Source organism: Amblyraja radiata, unplaced genomic scaffold (genome assembly GCF_010909765.2).
Source record: "Amblyraja radiata isolate CabotCenter1 unplaced genomic scaffold, sAmbRad1.1.pri scaffold_141_ctg1, whole genome shotgun sequence".
Lineage (NCBI taxonomy): Eukaryota > Metazoa > Chordata > Chondrichthyes > Rajiformes > Rajidae > Amblyraja > Amblyraja radiata.
In genome coordinates this window covers 26,896-45,737 of record NW_022630497.1, presented here as the reverse complement: position 1 = coordinate 45,737, position 18,842 = coordinate 26,896, and the positions used below count along the sequence as shown (strand labels likewise).

General features: G+C 44.8%; 1 long non-coding RNA gene across 1 annotated transcript; it reads left to right on the top strand.

Moving 5' to 3' along the window:
- The first annotated feature begins 16,463 nt into the window (after positions 1–16,463).
- On the top strand, positions 16,464–18,645 carry LOC116969834. Its single transcript, XR_004410931.1, has 2 exons — positions 16,464–16,638; positions 18,576–18,645. It is a non-coding gene; the product is annotated as an uncharacterized LOC116969834 (long non-coding RNA).
- The last annotated feature ends 197 nt before the right edge of the window (positions 18,646–18,842 follow it).

Genomic DNA, 18,842 nt, shown 5'->3' with positions numbered 1-18,842 from the left:
AGAGAGGTAGTGATAGAGAGAGATGGAGAGGGGAGGGGGAGAGAGAGAAGGGGAGGAGAGGAAGGGGGGAGCGAGAGAGAGAGGGAGTGATAGGGAAACGAGAGAGAGGGGTGAGGGAGAGAGAGGGGAGGGGGAGCGAGAGAGAATAGAGGGAGAGGGAGGTGAGGGGGAGCGAGAGAGAGGTAGAGAGAGAAAGGAGAGAGGGAGTGATACAGAGAGAAGGAGAGGAGAGGGTAAGGGGAGAGGGGAGAGAGAGGTGGAGAGAGAGGAGAGGGGGTGAGCAAGAGAGGGGAGAGAGAAGGAGGGAGAGAGAAGGGGATGAGAGTGTGGAGGGGGGAAGGGGGGAGCGAGAGAGAGAGGGGTAGAGGAGAGGGGAGAGAGAGGGAGAGGGTGGGGGGTGGATTCCAGGACAGGAGAGACATGGTTGGAATTCCCGGAGTGCGTGGGGGAGAGAGATTTAATTAACAACTAATGAGGCTGGAACAGATGTGGGCAGCTGGAGAGAGAGGGAGAGAGTGAGAGTGAGATGGAGAGAGAGAGAGAGAGAGAGGGAGAGAGAGAGAGAGAGAGGGAGAGAGAGAGACACACACACACTAAACATAGAACTAGTCTGTGTGCGGGGATCGCTGGTCGGCACGGACTCGGTGGGGCCGAAGGGCCTGTTTCCGCGCTGTATCTCTGAACTAAACTAGTGTGTTGGCCTTCATAACAAGAGGAGTTGAGTCTAGGAGCAAAGAGGTCCTTCTGCAGTTGTACAGGGCCCTGGTGAGACCACACCTGGAGTATTGTGTACAGTTTTGGTCTCCTAATTTGAGGAAGGACATCCTTGTGATTGAGGGAGCCCAGCGTAGGTTCACCAGGTCGATCCCTGGGATGGCGGGACTGTCATATGAGGAAAGATTGAAAAGACTAGGCTTGTATTCACTGGAGTTTAGAAGGATGAGGGGTGATCTTATAGAAACATATACAATTATAAAAGGACTGGCCAAGCTAGATGCAGGAAAAATGTTCCCAATGTTGGGTGAGTCCAGAACCAGGGGCCACACACAGTCTTAGAATAAAGGGGAGGCCATTTGGGACTGAGATGAGAAAAAACTTTTCCACCCAGAGAGTTGTGCGAATCTGTGGCCATTTGGGACTGAGATGAGGAGAAACTTTTCCACCCAGAGAGTTGTGAATCTGTGGAATTCCCTGCCACAGAGGGCAGTGGAGGCCAAGTCACTGGATGGATTTAAGAGAGAGTTAGATAGAGCTCTAGGGGCTAGTGGAGTCAAGGGATATGGGGAGAAGGCAGGCACGGGTTATTGATTGGGGACGATCAGCCATGATTACAATGAATGGCGGTGCTGGCTCGAATGGCCGAATGGTCTCTTCCTGCATCTATGTTTCTAAAAGTCGCGCTAGTGGGACAGGCCCTTCGGCCTTTGCTGTCTGCTCCAAATTCACAAGGTCAATATAGGAGCAAATTCTAAATGTAAATTAAACAATTAATGTAAATGTAAGAAAAGCAATTTTGGTCTAAATCAGCGCGACGTTTTTAAACAGTTATGCAATCATCTTGTTAAAAAGGATTATTCAAATATAAATAAATATTGAAGAAATCGTCTACGTTTGGGGGGGGAAAAAATTGTTGACCTTTTTGAAAATGGTTTAAATCGGAATAATGAATGTGATCGAAAAATAAAAAGATTTTCAAAACAAACAGCAACAAAAAACTGCAGAAAACCCAGTGTTTTTTATAGATAGTTGACTTAAAAAAATGGTTTAAATCGAAATAATGAATGAAATCAAAACTAAAAAGATTTTCAAAACAAACAGCAACAGAAAACCCAGTGTTTTTATAGATAATGGATGTAATCGAAAAATAGAAAGATTTTCAAAACAAACAACAAAAAAGTGTTTTTATAGATAGTCGGCTTAAAAATGGTTTAAATCGAAATAATGAATGAAATCGAAAAATGAAAAGATTTTCAAAACAAAAGTGTCAAATGAAAAATAAAAAGCGGCAGAAATGCAGCGATTTTATCCAAGTGTTGAAGGAGGAGAGAGGGAAGGAGAGAGAGGGGAGGAGGATGAGGGGAAGAAGGGGAGAAGGAGAGAGGGAAGAGGGGGACAGAGGAGGAGAGGAGGGGGCGAAGAGGAGAGAGGGAAGGAGAGGGGAGGAGGAGAAGAGGAAGGGGTGAAGGATGAGAGAGGGAGAAAGAGGGAGAAAGGAGGAGAGGATGAAGAAGAGGGAGAGGGAAGAAGGAGGATGGAGGAGAGGATGGGGGGAGAGAGAGGGGGCGAAGAGGAGAGAGGGAAGGAGGAGAGAAGAAGGGGGGCAGAGGGAAGGAGGAGGAGGGGGAGGGAGGGGTAGAGGAGAGAGGGAAGGAAGAGGGAGGAGAGTGAGGACGAGAGGAGGAATGAGGAGAGAAGAAGAGGGGGAAGAGGGAAGAAGGGGAAAAGGAGGAGAGAGGGAAGGAAGAGGGGAAGAGGGAAGGAGAAGAGAGAGAGGGAAGGAAGGGGGAGGGAAGAAGGAGAGGAGAGGGGAAGAGAGAGAGAAGGAAGTGGGGGGGAAAGACGGAAGAAGGAGGAGAGGATGAATGGGAGAAGGAGGAAGTGGGGGGAAAGAGAGGAGGGGGAGGGAGAAAGAGGGGAGAAGGAGGAGGGAGGGGAAGAAAGAGAGAGGGGGGAGAGGGAAGGAGGGAAGAGGGGAGAAGGAGGAGGGAGGGGAAGAAAGGGGAGAGTGAGGACGAGAGAGGGGAAGAGGGAAGGAGGATGGAGGAAAGAGTGAGAGGGAAGGAAGGGGGGGGAGAGAGAGGGAGGAGAGTGGGGGGAAGGAAGAGAAGAAGGGAGAAGATGAGAGAGAGAAGGATGAGAGGGTAGAAGGAGAAGGGGAAGAAAGAGAGAGGGAGGGAGGGAAGAAGGAGAGGAGAGGGGAGGGGGGGGAATGAGGAGAGTAGTGATGAAAGTGAAGGTGGATGTGGAGAAGTGAACTCCCAATGTATGAAGCGAACGACCGTTGGTGGAGAATGTTCTGGAAACGGCTTCTTCTTCGTCTTCACGCGCGGGGGCGTCGACAGTTGGTGTGGGCGGGGCCGGGAATGTTCTGGAACGTGCGCGGGGGGGGAGGTTGTGTGTTGACGTCACTGGGCCCGGCCCACTGTATCTTATCGTGCAGGGTGAGTGGGCGAGAAACATAGACAATAGGTGCAGGAGGAGGCCATTCGGCCCTTCGAGCCAGCACCATTCGCCATTCATTGTGATCATGGCTGATCGTCCCCAATCAATAACCCGTGCCTGCCTTCTCCCCATATCCCTTGACTCCACTAGCCCCTAGAGCTCTATCTAACTCTCTCTTAAATCCATCCAGTGACTTGGCCTCCACTGCCCTCTGTGGCAGGGAATTCCACAGATTCACAACTCTCTGGGTGGAAAAGGTTCTCCTCATCTCAGTCCCAAATGGCCACAGATTCACACAACTCTCTGGGTGGAAAAGCTTCTCCTCATCTCAGTCCCAAATGGCCACAGATTCACACAACTCTCTGGGTGGAAAAGTTTCTCCTCATCTCAGTCCCAAATGGCCAGATTCACACAACTCTCTGGGTGGAAAAGGTTCAGAGAAAACGTCCAACGTCTGCAATGAAATAGTTTGTAAAAATAAGGACCGTGTCCCCACAGAGGCCACAACTCACCAATGGAAGGATCTTTCAGTAGTCTGATAACATCATAATAAGAATACACAAGATTCACAGCAACGTGGTCCTATAGGGGGGTTGCACGTTAGGTCACTGGGTCATAGGGCTTGACGCACGGAGCCGCACAATCCATCTGGAGGACATCGCAGCTTCCGGTATATGTTATTAATGCAAGAAACGCGTACTATCCTACCTGTTAAAAACTGATAAAATGTTGAATTTCTGCTCTGTAAATAATTGTGGAAGTCGGGGCAAGCGTGAGAGACATGTACCCAACTTCAGAATTCCAAACGTGAAGCGAAATGAAGGTAAAGAGAAGCGAGAGCTGAAGGGACAACAACAGCTAAAGTGCTTGGCGATCATTGGCCGTGCAGATATCGGAATTGAAAATATTGGGAATTATCGCATTTGCTCACTGCATTTCATTAATAGTAAGGCATAATTTGTGTTTTTCTTGATTCCTTTGGTATCTAAAAAGTCTCAGAAGTGATAAATCTGGCTGTAAAATTTGCTTCAGAGGCGTTTTCTTTTTGTATGTAAAAACCCACTTGAGATCCATGGGCGATTTTAAAATTTTACAGCCAAATTTATCACTTCTGAAACCTTTTAGATGCCAAAGAAATCAAGAAAAACCACAAATAATGCCTTACTGTTGATGAAATGCAGTGAGCAAACGGCCACTGTTCGCCAAGCACTTTGGCTGTTGTTGTCCCTTCAGCTCTCACTTCTATCTACCGTCATTTCTCCTCACTTTTGGAATTCTGAACTAGCCTAAATGTCTCTCACGCTTATCCCGATTTCCATCATTATTTACAGCGCAAAAATTGACAATTTCGACGGGTTTACGCTGGAAACATTGGTCAATGCTTACCTGCAGGACCTTGGATTTACAGGGATTCGTGGAATATTGATTTGAAAGATACACACTAGAAACAGGGTCGTCAGTTTATCGACCTGTGAATTTGAGGATAGATCGCAGCTGGGATATAAACGGAAAAGTAAATAACGGCAAAGTTTGAAAAGAAAATAGAAAGGAGAGAGCGGTGGGGGTTTTAAAATTCAAAAATAAGCATTTTGTAAAATTTAATTGTTTAATGTAAATTAAAGAAAAGCAGTTTCAGTCTAAATCAGCGGCCGCCACATGTTAGTTTTGTGACTTTGAGGATAGATCGCAGCGGGGATATAAACGGAAAAGTAAATAATGGCTAAGTTTGAAAAAGAAAATAGAAAGGAGAACATTTACATTAAACAATTAATTTTTACAAAATTAATTGTTTATTTGCTTATTGCTTTTTTTTGTATAATATTTTTATTAGAAGCATATACATATCGTAATCAAAACACAATTTGTTTATCAGTTACATATTGTTAATAGTTGGGATCCTAGCTATCCTTGTTTATCAATTACATATTAACACAGCTTCTATTTTTTTTATATAGAAAGGGAAAAAAGATGTAGAAATGACCAATAATACAGTTTTGGAGATAGGTCCCTAGATTATAAAACGTAACTATTTTTGAATTTTAAAACCCCCTCTGCTCTCTGCTCTCTCCTTTCTATTTTCTTTTACAAACTTTGACGTTATATAAATGGTAAATATAGGGGGGTTGCACATTAGGTCACTGGGTCATAGGGCTTGATGCACGGAGCCGCACAATCCATCTGGAGGACATCGCAGCTTCCGGTATATGTTATTAATGCAAGAAACGCGTACTATCCTACCTGTTAAAAACCGCCAAAATGTTGAATTTTTGCTCTGTAAAACATTGTGGAAGTCGGGGCAAGTGTGAGAGACATGTACCCAACTTCAGAATTCCAAACGTGAAGTGAAATGAAGGTAAAGAGAAGCGAGAGCTGAAGGGACAACAACAGCTAAAGTGCTTGGCGATCATTGGCCGTGCAGATATCGGAATTGAAAATATTGGGGATTATCGCGTTTACTCACTGCATTTCATTAATAGTAAGGCATTATTTGTGGTTTTTCTTGATTCCTTTGGTATCTAAAAAGGCAAGGCAAGGCAAGGCAAGGCAAGGCAACTTTATTTATATAGCACATTTCATACACGAGGCAGACTCATAGTGCTTCACATAAAAACATGTCATACAATAAATGAAATAATAAAATGAAATAAAATAGAAGAACTAAAAGAAAAGAAAAACAAAATTAAAAATGCATTATAAAAAGTGCAAAAGTTAAAAGTGCAATGTAGTTAAGATTTAGCTGAAAGCTAAAGTAAACATAAAAGTTTTCAGTCTTGTTTTAAAAGTGGTCAAAGTTGAGGCAAGTCTTAAATCTTCAGGAAGTTTATTCCAGCTATTTGTTGCATAGTAACTAAATCCTGCTTTCCCATGTTTTGTATGTACTCTGGGAATCACTAGCAGATTGGTTTCAGAAGATCTTAGCGGTCTAGAAGGCTTATATAGTGGAAGCATGTCAGTGATATACTTTGGCCCTAAACCATGTAGTGATTTATAGGTGAGCAGCAGGATTTTAAAATCAATTCTCTGACATACAGGGAGCCAATGTAAGGATTTAAGAATTGGTGTAATATGCTCAAATTTTTTGGTCTTTGTTAGAACTCTAGCAACAGCGTTCTGAACAAGCTGTAGCTGCCTGACAGTTTTTTTTGGAAGACCTGCAAGGAGACCGTTGCAATAATCTAGCCTACTATTAATAAAGGCATGTATAAGTTTTTCTAAATCTTGAGCTGACATGAGTCCTCTTAATCTTGCTATGTTTTTGAGGTGATAGTAGGCCGATTTTGTTACTGATTTGATGTGACTGTCGAAATTTAAATCTGAATCCATAATGACCCCAAGATTTCTGGCTTTGTTTGAAGTTTTCAGGGACAGAGAGTGAAGGTGTTGGGTTACTTTAAGCCTTTCTTTTTTAGCACCAAAAACAATTATCTCCGTTTTGTCCTTATTTAGTTGGAGAAAATTTTGGCACATCCAGTCTTTGACTTGCTCAATGCACTGGCACAACAGATCTATGGGGCGATAATCATTTGGTGATAGCGCTACATAGATTTGAGTGTCATCGGCATAGCAGTGGTGGTCAATATTATTATATCGCATGATTTGCCCTAGTGGGAGCATGTAGATGTTGAATAAAGAGGGCCCTAAGATCGAACCTTGCGGTACTCCACACGTCACGTTGGTTGGTTCTGATACAAAGTCTCCAATGGAAACAAAATAGTTCCTATCTTGTAAATATGACCTGAACCAACTTAAGACTGTGCCTGAGAGCCCCACCCATTTTTCCAACCTGTCCAAAAGTATTGAGTGATCAACAGTGTCGAATGCAGCACTGAGATCTAATAGCATTAATATTGAAACTTTGCCAGAGTCTGTGTTAAGACGGATGTCGTTTACAACTTTAATAAGAGCGGTCTCGGTGCTATGAAGAGGTCGAAATCCTGACTGGAAGTTGTCGTAGCAGCCAGTTGAAGCCAGGAATTGATTAAGTTGCTGGAGGACAACTTTCTCAATGATTTTGCTTATGAAAGATAGGTTTGAAATTGGTCTATAGTTGTTAATAATAGAGGCATCTAGGCTCCGCTTTTTTAAAAGAGGTTTAATAACTGCAGTTTTCAAGGCTTTTGGGAAATTGCCTGATTGAAGAGAGCTGTTAACTATTTGCAGTATGTCTATTGCTAGGCAGTCAAAAACATTCTTAAAGAAGTTGGTAGGTAAAGCATCAAGGCAGCAGGTGGATGGCCTTAGTTGTGTCACCGTTTCCACGAGAGTTTTAGAGTCTATGACATTAAAGCATGTCATCATTGCCACGTTACCTTTGCCTAAACAGGGTGGTGATCCAACAGTTTTGTTTGAAGCGGTGATATTGATAGCACGTCTGATGCCTTCAATTTTATCTGTATAGAATAATGCAAACTCATTGCATTTCTGCGTGGAATGGAGTTCAGGTGGTAATTGTGTTGGGGGGTTGGTCAGTCTGTCAACAGTTGCAAATAGGGTTTTTGCCTTATTAGTGTTGTTGTTAATGATATTGGAGAAAAATGTTTCTCTAGCACTTTTTAAGTCTAAATTGTAGGCACGGAGGCTCTCTTTATAGATGTCATGGTGAATATGAAGTTTTGTTTTCCGCCAGATGCGCTCAGCCTTTCCGGCATTCTCTTTTCTGGGCTGTTACAAAAGCAGCTTTTCTCCAGGGTGCCTTTTGCTTACCAGAAATCGTTTTAACCGTAACAGGTGCAATGACATCTATAACTTTCACAATTTTGGAGTTAAAGTTATCTACAAGATCATCAGCAGAACATGGGTTTAGAGGTGGTAAGAGGGAGATGGCATTTTTAAAGAGTACATTAGAATGTTCATTTATATACCGTTTTTTGACAGTATTTGATTTTGTCTGTATGTCGGAAATAAAAGATATATTAAAGAAAACACAGAAGTGGTCAGACAATGAAGGATCAGTCACGAAAATATCAGAAACAATGAGACCCTTTGTGATAATCAAGTCAAGGGTGTGCCCATTACAATGAGTAGCCTCTTTCACATGTTGAGACAGGTCAAATGTGTCTAAAATAGTTTAAAATTCTTTTGCACCCTTGTCATTCAAATCATCAGTATGAAAATTAAAATCACCAGTTATAACTAGACAGTCAAAGTCAGTGGAGATGCTAGACAATAATTCTGTAAAGTCATCGAAAAAATGAGCATAATATTTAGGAGGCCTGTAAATAATTAATAGGAGAACTCTGGGGGAACATTTCAATACAACACAAAGGTATTCGAATGATGGAAAATTACAAAGTGACATCTGTTTCCCCTGAAATACATTTTAAATATAGCAGCAACCCCTCCACCTCTTTTTCCAGATCTACATACATCAAAAAAGTTATAGTTTGGAGGAGCTGTCTCGATCAGAATGGTTGCACTGTTATTTTGTTCTAGCCATGTTTCAGTTAAAAACATAAAATCCAGTTTAGAGGTGGTAATAAAATCGTTGACTAAAAATGATTTGTTATTAAGAGACCTAACATTAAGCAGACCCATCCTGATGGTATTATTGATAGGCTTTATGGTTGGTTTAGGTTTGGAGGTAATAGGTATTAGGTTTGTTAGGTTAGCAGTGTGTCTAAGTTTCCCTTTGTTTACTCTCTGAGTAGTCACAACAGGAATGCAGAAGGTGCCATAGTTTGACGTAGGCGACCTTGGGTTCAGCTGATTATGCGGAACTTCCTTCGTAATGTGTCTACGGCTGAACCCTTTCTTGTATCAGTAATATTCAGGACTGCTATCAATACAGGAGGGGGGCTGTGGCGCCCTCCGCTTGGTTGTTATCTCCCTGCGGCCGTGACGTGGCAATGGTACTGATATGGGGTGTGGGCTGAGCATCATAGACAGAGATGCAAGTTTAATGCCACCTTTTTCCTGTTTCTTCAATTCATATGGAAAATCATAATGGGAGGAAACAGTGGAGCTGGTGTTGTTATGGCTATGGGAGAGATGAGGGTGGAGGTCATCGTCGATGGGCGAGTGCAGAGGAGGGTGGTGGCCGTTCCTCTCCAAGCCAGCATCAGCAGTGGGGGATGGTAGGGAGGGTAAGGGCGCGTTGATGGGGATGGGTGGGTGGGGGGGGCTGTTGTCTCTCCTCAACGTCTGTGGTCTGACTGCGGCCTGTGTGTCAGACAGTGGCAGGGTAGATGTGTGGGGGGGCTGTTGCCTCGCTTCTCTACCTGTGGTATGACTGCGGCCTGTGTGTCAGGCGGCAGGGTAGATTTGTGGGAGAGCGAGAAGAGAAGATTGTCCCTTAACAGTCTTGAGCCAAACCTGTTTGGGTGTACACCATCTGCTCTGAAAAGATATTTGCGCCCCCACAACAAGTTAAAGTTGTCAATAAAGCTCCTTCCTCTTTCATTGCAGACTCTGGAAAGCCATGTATTCAGTGCAAGTAGCCGACTGAATGTGTTTATTCCCCTGTCAACTACTGGTATGGGACCACTGATGAATGACTTAATGTCTAATTTGTCCAGTGTATCTAATAGTTCAGTAAAATCCCTCTTTAAAAGTTCTGACTGTTCTTTTCGAATATCATTAAATCCTGCATGCACAATTACCTGTGGGATTTTTGGGTTTTCCAGTATAATTGTGGCTAGTTTCTGGTTGACATCACTAACCGTCACATCTGGGAAGCAGCATGTTTCGATCTTCTTACTGGTTATATCCTTTATGGCTGAATCTCCAACAATCAGAGTGTCTGGTTCATCCGCTTTCTGTGTGATGGGCCCTTGTTGTCTCTGTCTGCTCCTTCTGTCCGGACGCGCCCCGGGGCTTGAGGTGCCGGTGGCGGACCCATGCGCAGCTCGCCTCCCTGGCGACGTGTTCATGGTCCGTCTCTGTCCGCGCCGTCTGTCCGGACGCATCTCGGGACTCTCGGCAGCTTGCCTGCCTGGCGACGTGTTCCGTCTCCGTTTCTCATCACGTTTCTGCGGGCTGTCGTCCGTGGACTCTCGTAGTGGCAGGAACCTGTTTTTCAGCGGCAGAGTTAGCTTCGGGGACGGGCTAATCCGGCTAGTACGTGCTACTTTAGCTTTAGGTAGCCTAGCATTTGGCGTCGAGTGAACTTGTTGATTCACTGTGGTTTTCCGTTTGGGCTTAGCACCGACTTGGTGCCAGTAAGTGGCAGCTGGAACTGTCTCTTTCTTGTCCAGTTTTGGGAAGGATATAATGTAGCTTTCATCGTCATCATTTAGTTGTGTGTTTGTCGGAGCTAGCTCAGCTAACTCACCCATCGGCACTGTATCCTGGAGGACGTGTTCAAGGTCCGTCTCTGTCGTTGACTCTTGCAGTATTTTTAGTCCTTTGTATTTTTCTAATGCTGCTATCCTCGTTTCAAATATATCCAGTGTCTGCAGCAGTTTGGTGCAGTCTGTGCATTTCCCAGTCTCAGTGCCTTCATGCACGTCAGGACCTTCAGAAGCGCCCAGCGCTTGCTTCATAACGAAATCCATGATTTTAGTTTTACTAAACACTAAATTGTTCACTAAACAAAACTCTGAGCTCACAAGGAGCTCACAAGGACTTGTATCCAAGTCCTTGTCCTTGTCCTTCACAAAAACTAAACAAAACTAAATAAAACACTAAACAAAACACACTAAAACGCTAAAACACTAAAACAAAACTCTCAGAAGTGATAAATCTGGCTGTAAACTTTGCTTCAGAGGCGTTTTCTTTTTGTATGTGAAAACCCACTTGAGATCCATGGGCTATTTTAAAATTTTACAGCCAGATTTATCACTTCTGAAACTTTTTAGATGCCAAAGGAATCAAGAAAAAACACAAATAATGCCTTACTGTTGATGAAATGCAGTGAGCAAACAGCCACTGTTCGCCAAGCACTTTGGCTGTTGTTGTCCCTTCAGCTCTCGCTTCTATCTACCGTCATTTCTCCTCACTTTTGGAATTCTGAAGTAGGCTAAATGTCTCTCGCGCTTATCCCGATTTCCATCATTATTTACAGCGCAAAAAATGACCATTTCGACGGGTTTTAACGGGCCCGCTACGCTGGAAACACTGGTGAGTGCCTACCTGCAGTTCATGGCTTGTACTCCACTTGGAGTAGCGTAGCAACAGTACGGGTCATAGGTCGTGATCCGACTGCCGTGAAACCTCCCTATAGGAGCAAATTCAAAATGTAAGTTTCATTAAACAATTAATGTAAATGTAAGAAAAGCAATTTCGGTCTAAATCAGCGCAACGTTTTTAAACAGTTATGTAATCATCTTGTTAAAAAGGATTATTCAAATATAAATAAATATTGAAGAAAGCGCCCATGTTTAGGGAAAAAAAGTGGAGAAGGAGAGAGGGAAGGAGGAGAGTGATGGAGGAGGAGAGAGAGGGAAGGAGGGAGGATGTAGGGGAGGAGGGGGGGGAATGAGGCGAGTAGGGGGGAAAGTGAAGGTGGATGTGGAGAAGTGAACTCACAATGTATGAAGCGAGTGGCCGCCGGTGGAGAATGTTCTGGAAGCGGCTCCGTCACCATCATCATCATCACCATCATCATCATCATCATCGGGCGCGAGTGAGTGGGCGAGCGGGGGAACGGGCGTCGACAGTTGGTCTGTGGCGGGAATGTTCTGGAATGTGCGCGGGGGGGGGGGGGGGGGGGAGGTTGTGTGTTGACGTCACTGGGCCCCGCCCCCGCCCGCGCCGTTACCCGGGGACGGGAATGTTCTGGAATGTGCGCGGGGGGGGGGGGAGGGGGTTGTGTGTTGACGTCACTGGGCCCCGCCCCCCGCCCGCGCCGTTACCCGGGGACGGGAATGTTCTGGAACGTGCGCGGGGGGGGGGGGGGGGTGTGTTGTGTGTTGACGTCACTGGGCCCCGCCCCCGCCCGCGCCGTTACCCGGGGACGGGAATGTTCTGGAATGTGCGCGGGGGGGGGGGGGGTTGGGTGTTGACGTCACTGGGCCCCGCCCCCGCCCGCGCCGTTACCCGGGGACGGGAATGTTCTGGAATGTGCGCGGGGGTGGGGAGTTGTGTGTTGACGTCACTGGGCCCCGCCCCCCGCCCGCGCCGTTACCCGGGGACGGGAGCGGCCGTTGGTGACGACACATTGAAAGCCGTTTGAAGCCGGGCGGGAGCGGGAGCGGCGACAGTTGGGTCCGGGGCGGGGGCGGGAATGTTGTGGAATGTGCGCGGGGACCGAGCGACGGGCGATGAAACATTATTGATCTGTATCGATGGTGTTTGGCGGGACCGGCGTTGACCGGGGGGGAAGATGAGTTTATCGGGGAGTGTGTGAGGCAACACGTGTTGGGGATCTCGCTCCGTCGGGGCTTCACGGACCCGACACACACGTTCCCAGCGGTGAACAGCGGCTCCATTGAAGCCACAGGCGGCCATCTTAACTACTGGCAGCCTCCCATTGAAGTCAATGGGAGTGAAGCCACAGGCGGCCATCTTAACTACTGGCAGTCATTTTAGGAACCGGCAGTCCGGGCGGGCGGGGAGACTCGGGGCCGGGGAGCGACGACAGCAGATTGACATCCATCCATCGGTGAGTATTTTGCCCGCCGCTCCCCAGTTCACGGCTCTAAACTTGGGGAGAGACTTGGGTTAAATCCCCCCCATTGCATGTGATTTGCTCTTGTCTTGTCAGCAGCGCATTGAAGTTATTGTTGTGTGTAAATGTGTCCTAGTGATAGTTTGCAGCAGAAATGTCATGTTGAGCAACAGATGCTGCTGTGTTTGTGTTGGTGGAGATTCATGCTGTCCACACACTTGTATAAAGTTGCACTTGTATAAAGTTGCACTGGTATAAAGTTGCACTGGTATAAAGCTGCACTGGTATAAAGTTGCACTGGTATAAAGTTGCACTGGTATAAAGTTGCACTGGTATAAAGTTGCACTGGTATAAAGCTGCACTGGTATAAAGCTACACTTGTATAAAGTTGCACTGGTATAAAGCTGCACTTGTATAAAGCTGCACTTGTATAAAGTTGCACTTGTATAAAGTTGCAACCAACACTTCATGTGTTGCTGGAATCAAAGCAAATGTCCCAGTTTGTTTTACATTTACAAAATGGCTGAATGTTCAGGGAATTATCTCATAATGAAACCACCAGCTTGTTATTTCCTGTTTCAGTTATTTTTGCTGCTAAAACCTCCTCAATTGCCAGAGTCAAGGCGTTCCTGAGCCTTCTGTAAGGAGAGTTGCACATTTTTATCACCCTCTGGTCACATTGATCCCAGGAGAAGTTGCAGCAGAAGGATAGTAAGTAGCAATGTCACAAAATTTTGAGATTTTAAAAATCAAGTCTGCAATTTATCCCATCAGATAAAGCATAAAAATTTGACACTATTGCGTATGCGAGTGGAAATGTGAAATCTGCACAAATCTATTGACCACTGTAGGATAATAATAATAATAATAATAATAATAATAATAATAATAATAATAATAATAATATATTTTATTGTCATTGCACATAAGTGCAACGAGATTTGGGTATGCAGCTTCCATCCGACATCATAACTTAAGTAACTACTAAAATTTAGGCTTAGATATTATCTAAGGTTTCCGTTCAGGTTTCCTAAGTGGGACAGGGGCGTTAGATGTGGCCCTTGTGGCTAAAGAGATCAGGGGGTATGGAGAGAGGGCAGGTACAGGATACTGAGTTGGATGATCAGCCATGATCATATTGAATGGCGGTGCAGGCTCGAAGGGCCGAATGGCCTCTACTCCTGCACCTATGGTCTATGTTTCTATGTAAGAAAGGATACTTTGAGGATTTCAGATTTGCAACACAGAATGCATTTTGTACAAAGTGGTCTGAAGAGGGGTTTCGGCCAGAAACGTTGCCTATTTCCTTCGCTCCATAGATGCTGCTGCACCCGCTGAGTTTCTCCAGCATTTTTGTGTACCATGCATTTTGTACATGTCAGTTCTCATTTTATTATTCAAATGAGTTGGGACTATTGTGTATGTGAGTGGAAATGTGAAATTTGCACAAATCTATTGACCACTGCAGGATAATAATAATAATAATATATTTTATTGTCAATGTACATAAGTACAACGGGATTTGGGTATGCAGCTTCCATCCGACATAACTTAAGTAACTACCTGTACTAAAATTGCGGCTTAGATATTATCTGAGTGGTGGCCGATTAGGAAAAGGGGAGATGCAACGAGACCTGGGTGTCATGGTACACCAGTCATTGAAAGTAGGCATGCAGTTGCAGCAGGCAGTGAAGAAAGCAAATGGTATATTAGCATTCATAGCAAAAGGATTTGAGTATAAGAGCAGGGAGGTTCTACTGCAGTTGTACAGGGTCTTGGTGAGACCACACCTGGAGTATTGCGTACAGTTTTGGTCTCCTAATCTGAGGAAAGACATTCTTGCCATAGAGGGAGTACAGAGAAGGTTCACCAGACTGATTCCTGGGATGGCAGGACTTTCATATGAAGAAAGACTGGATAGTCTCGGGTTGTACTCGCTAGAATTTAGAAGATTGAGGGGGGATCTTATAGAAACTTACAAAATTCTTAAGAGGTTGGACAGGCAAGATGCAGGAAGATTGTTCCCGATGTTGGGGAAGTCCAGAACGAGGGGTCACAGTTTAAGGATAAGGGGGAAATCTTTTAGGACCGAGATGAGAAAACATGAGATGTTTTTGCACACACAGAGAGTGGTGAATCTGTGGAATTCTCTGCCACAGAAGGAAGCTGAGGCCAATTCATTGTCTATATTTAAGAGGGAGTTAGATGTGGCCCTTGTGGCTAAAGGGATCAGGGGGTATTGAGAGAAGGCAGGTACAGGATACTGAGTTGGATGATCAGATTGAATGGCGGTGCAGGCTTGAAGGGCCGAATGGCCTACTCCTGCACCTATTTTCTATGTCACCCATTTAAAAAAAACCTCTTCTCTCCAGAGATGCTGCTTGTCCCGCTGAGTTACTCCAGCATTTTGTGTCTTTCTGCAATTGAAACCAACATCTGCAGTTCTTTCCTACACAGTTGATAGCATGTGATGTCATCAGCTGAACGTGCTGTCCTGCTCCTTGCAATTGTTGTCTAATACCAGCTTTTAATCTGTGTATTACAGAGCAGCGGGACGTGTAAACGGCAGTCACCATCATGGCTGATGGAGCGGACCAGGGAGTAGATCCAGTGGCCTCGCCAATGAGGACAAACGACGGTGTGTTGCAGAATTACGTCAGATATAAATGTCCCACCAATATAATAATAATAATAATAATACATTTTATTTATGGGCGCCTTTCAAGAGTCTCAAGGACACCTTACAAAAATTTAGCAAGGAGAGGAAAAACATGTAAGGGGAATGAAATAAATAGTAGAGACATGACTAGTACACAAAGTAAAGACAAAATTCAATTCAAAACACAATATGAGGCAATTAATGCAGATGAAAAGGGAGGGGAACGTGGGGCTAAGGATAGGCAGAGGTGAAGAGATGGGTCTTGAGGCGGGACTGGAAGATGGTGAGGGACACGGAATTGCGGATCAGTTGGGGGGAGGGAGTTCCAGAGCCTGGGAGCTGCCCTGGAGAAGGCTCTGTCCCCAAAACTGCGGAGGTTGGACTTGTGGATGGAGAGGAGACCGGCTGATGTCGATCTGAGGGACCGTGAGGGTTGGTAGGGAGAGAGGAGGTCTGTGAGATATGGGGGGGCCAGATGGTGGAGGGCTTTGTAGGTGAGGACCAGGATTTTGTAGGTGATCCGGTGGGAGATGGGAAGCCAGTGAAGTTGTTTGAGGACTGGAGTGATGTGATGCCAGGATTTGGTGTGGGTGATGAGTCGGGCGGCTGCGTTCTGGACCAGTTGGAGTCGGTTGATGTAGGTGGAGCTGATGCCAAGGAGAAGTGAGTTGCAATAGTCCAGTCGGGAGGAGATGAAGGTATGGATGAGTCTTTCAGCAGCGGGAGGTGTGAGAGAGGGTCTGAGTTTGGCGGTTGCTTTGCGATGGTCTTTCTCCAATTATCAGCCTATCAAAAACTCCCCTCACCTGTATCCGCCTTATTTACCAGTCTTTGAACTGTCCCTCCTCTTGTCCACATTTCTCCCCACTCACCGCCACCACTATCATCCTGAAGAAAGGTCCAGACTTGAAACGTCACCTGTCTATATTCTCCAGAGATGGTGGCTGACCCACTGAGTTCCTCCAGAACATTGTCTTATTCCGATATTCTGTTTTGATCATTCTAATTAGGGGGCAGGATCAGTGAGGATGAGGGTTGCTGTTGTAGCTGGAGTCAAGGGGACTGATTCAGATGGTGTTTAGTTTCTCTCTTTGTACACACAGATCTAACGCCTACATTCTCTGAGCTCCTGACACTGTGGAGTGACTACCAATTGTTCCAGCTGACAACATTCTATCGGGAGAGACTGAAACAGGCGATTGAAGAAAGGGTTGAAAGCCTCGACTTCATGATGAGACAGCAGGGATGTTTCAGTGAACAAGAACACGGGGTAAGTGGAAGGAACACGGTGACTTCTGTTTCCTGTCACAGAACTGACGGCATTAGGGGGAAGAGCTAATAGTCAAATCTAAAATGGAGTCGTTCTTCTACAAAAGCATGTTCTAGTAGAACAAAAGAATGGCTCTGTGCCAAGTCTGAATGACTTTGTAAATTATATGGGTTACAATATGGAGGACAGGTTGTCTTTTCAATAAAGACATTAAGATGGCAACCTGCAGTAATAACATCTGCTTCTTTCAAGGCCATAAAGAAGCCAAGATTGATAAAATAACTGAAGCTCCATAGATAAGTAATAACTTGTTATTGGATGAGCTTGATTTGGACCCAGCTTTTCCTATATTCTGAAAGGCTACAGAATCTTTCAGTCATGCCATATTCAGACTTGATAGGAGTATTTTACTGATAAGAAAAATGTATAAATGCGCTAACTTTCCTTTGTTCTGTGAGTGGGAGCCCGAGAAGCACTGAGCAACGTTTGTGCTCATTGTAGATCTTTGCTACTCCCGTCTGACGAATCAATTAAAGATTGCCATGGTTTACCATTGACTATTTTTGTTGCTATCTGCTTTTGAAGAAACCAACTTTGACACAGTCCGCTCACCTCGCACTGAATAGTGCAATGGAGGCACTGATCTCTGATCAGTTTGCGTCCTGTAGATCTGGTATCAGGAATAAAACCTGTGACCTGGGGATTTCTGAGAATGGTCCATTCTGATCCAGCTGTTCATCCTACACATGCATCTTAGTACAACGGTCAGGGAGCAGTAAACTTGTAAACCTGAATCAAACACGATAATACTTCTCAAGTGTCATCAGTTTCATTGGTCACATTTAGCTCAGTTCCTTAAACCACAAAGGGCATTCTGCTCAAGCACAAGGAACTGCAGATGCTGGTTTACAAAAATACAATACAATACAATACGGGTTTATTCGTCACATTGCACATAAAGTGCAAGTGAAATGAATATGTCAGCAGCGATACAATGAGAAAGAACACACAATACACAATAAAAATTTAACACAAACATCCACAAACACACAATGTGCTGCACAAAATAACTCAGTATTTAGAGAAGCTGGGGAAACTCAGCGGGTGCAGCAGCATCTATGGAGCGAAGGAAATAGGCAACGTTTAAAAGCCTATTTCCTTCGCTCCATAGATGCTGCTGCACCTGCTGAGTTTCTCCAGCTATTTTGTGTACCTTCGATTTTCCAGCATCTGCAGTTCCTTCTTAAAAACTCAGTATTTAGAGATGCTGTCTGACCTGCTGAATTACTCTAAGACATTAAATTGTTTGCTTATCATTCAATTGACAAATAAAATAAACAAAAGTACATTTACTAAAATCTACGGTATTAAAAAAATATTCAGCAGGTCAGTTATTTACGCATCTGTGGGAAGCAAAGCCGAGATAATTTGCAGCGAAAGGTGGGGATGAGCTGCAGGAAATGTACAAGAGAGGAATGTCTTTGATTGGGTAAAACTGGGGCAGGTATAGAAATAGAAACGTTATCTGGTCAATTAGTGAATGTGGGCTCAGAGGGCAAGAATGTAGATGAAAGAACATAATAGCTTCCAAATGCAGAGCAGGAAGAAATGCAGGTTGGACTGGACACGTCTATTCCTAGTGGGATACAGTCCATGTGAGGCCGAAAGGAATTGGATTAATTTCACATCAATTTCAACACAGCCATCATTGGCCTGAATGGCCTGTTCCCGTGCTGTACTCTGCTGTGTTCTCGGACACTGCCTGGACTCTGGGAGTACACAGTTTGTCAGCACAGTGTCATGGGTGTATGAAGAGGAAAATCAATGCCTGTCACTGTGCTCAAAACTACCGGAATATCCCATCACTGAACGGCTAATCCCTCCCCATTAGCATTGTCTCATTCACTTCTCCATATATTCATTGTTGCTCTTCACAGAGTGTCGCTGAGCTGGTGGTAAATGGAAACCGCAGAGACAGTTCCACACTCTTCCTCAGTCTGGTGATGGGGAAGGGTCACCATGCCCGGCGGGTGATGTGGGAATCCTTTGTGAAAATGCAGAATGAATTGCCAAAACTGAACAAAATACTGAAAGAAATCCAGGAGCTCGGTACGGTAAATCAACACTGAACTGAATATCACATTGAAACTCTGGAGTTAACTATGTTATTCAAGTCTGGTTTAATGAATGTTCGTTGATTTGAA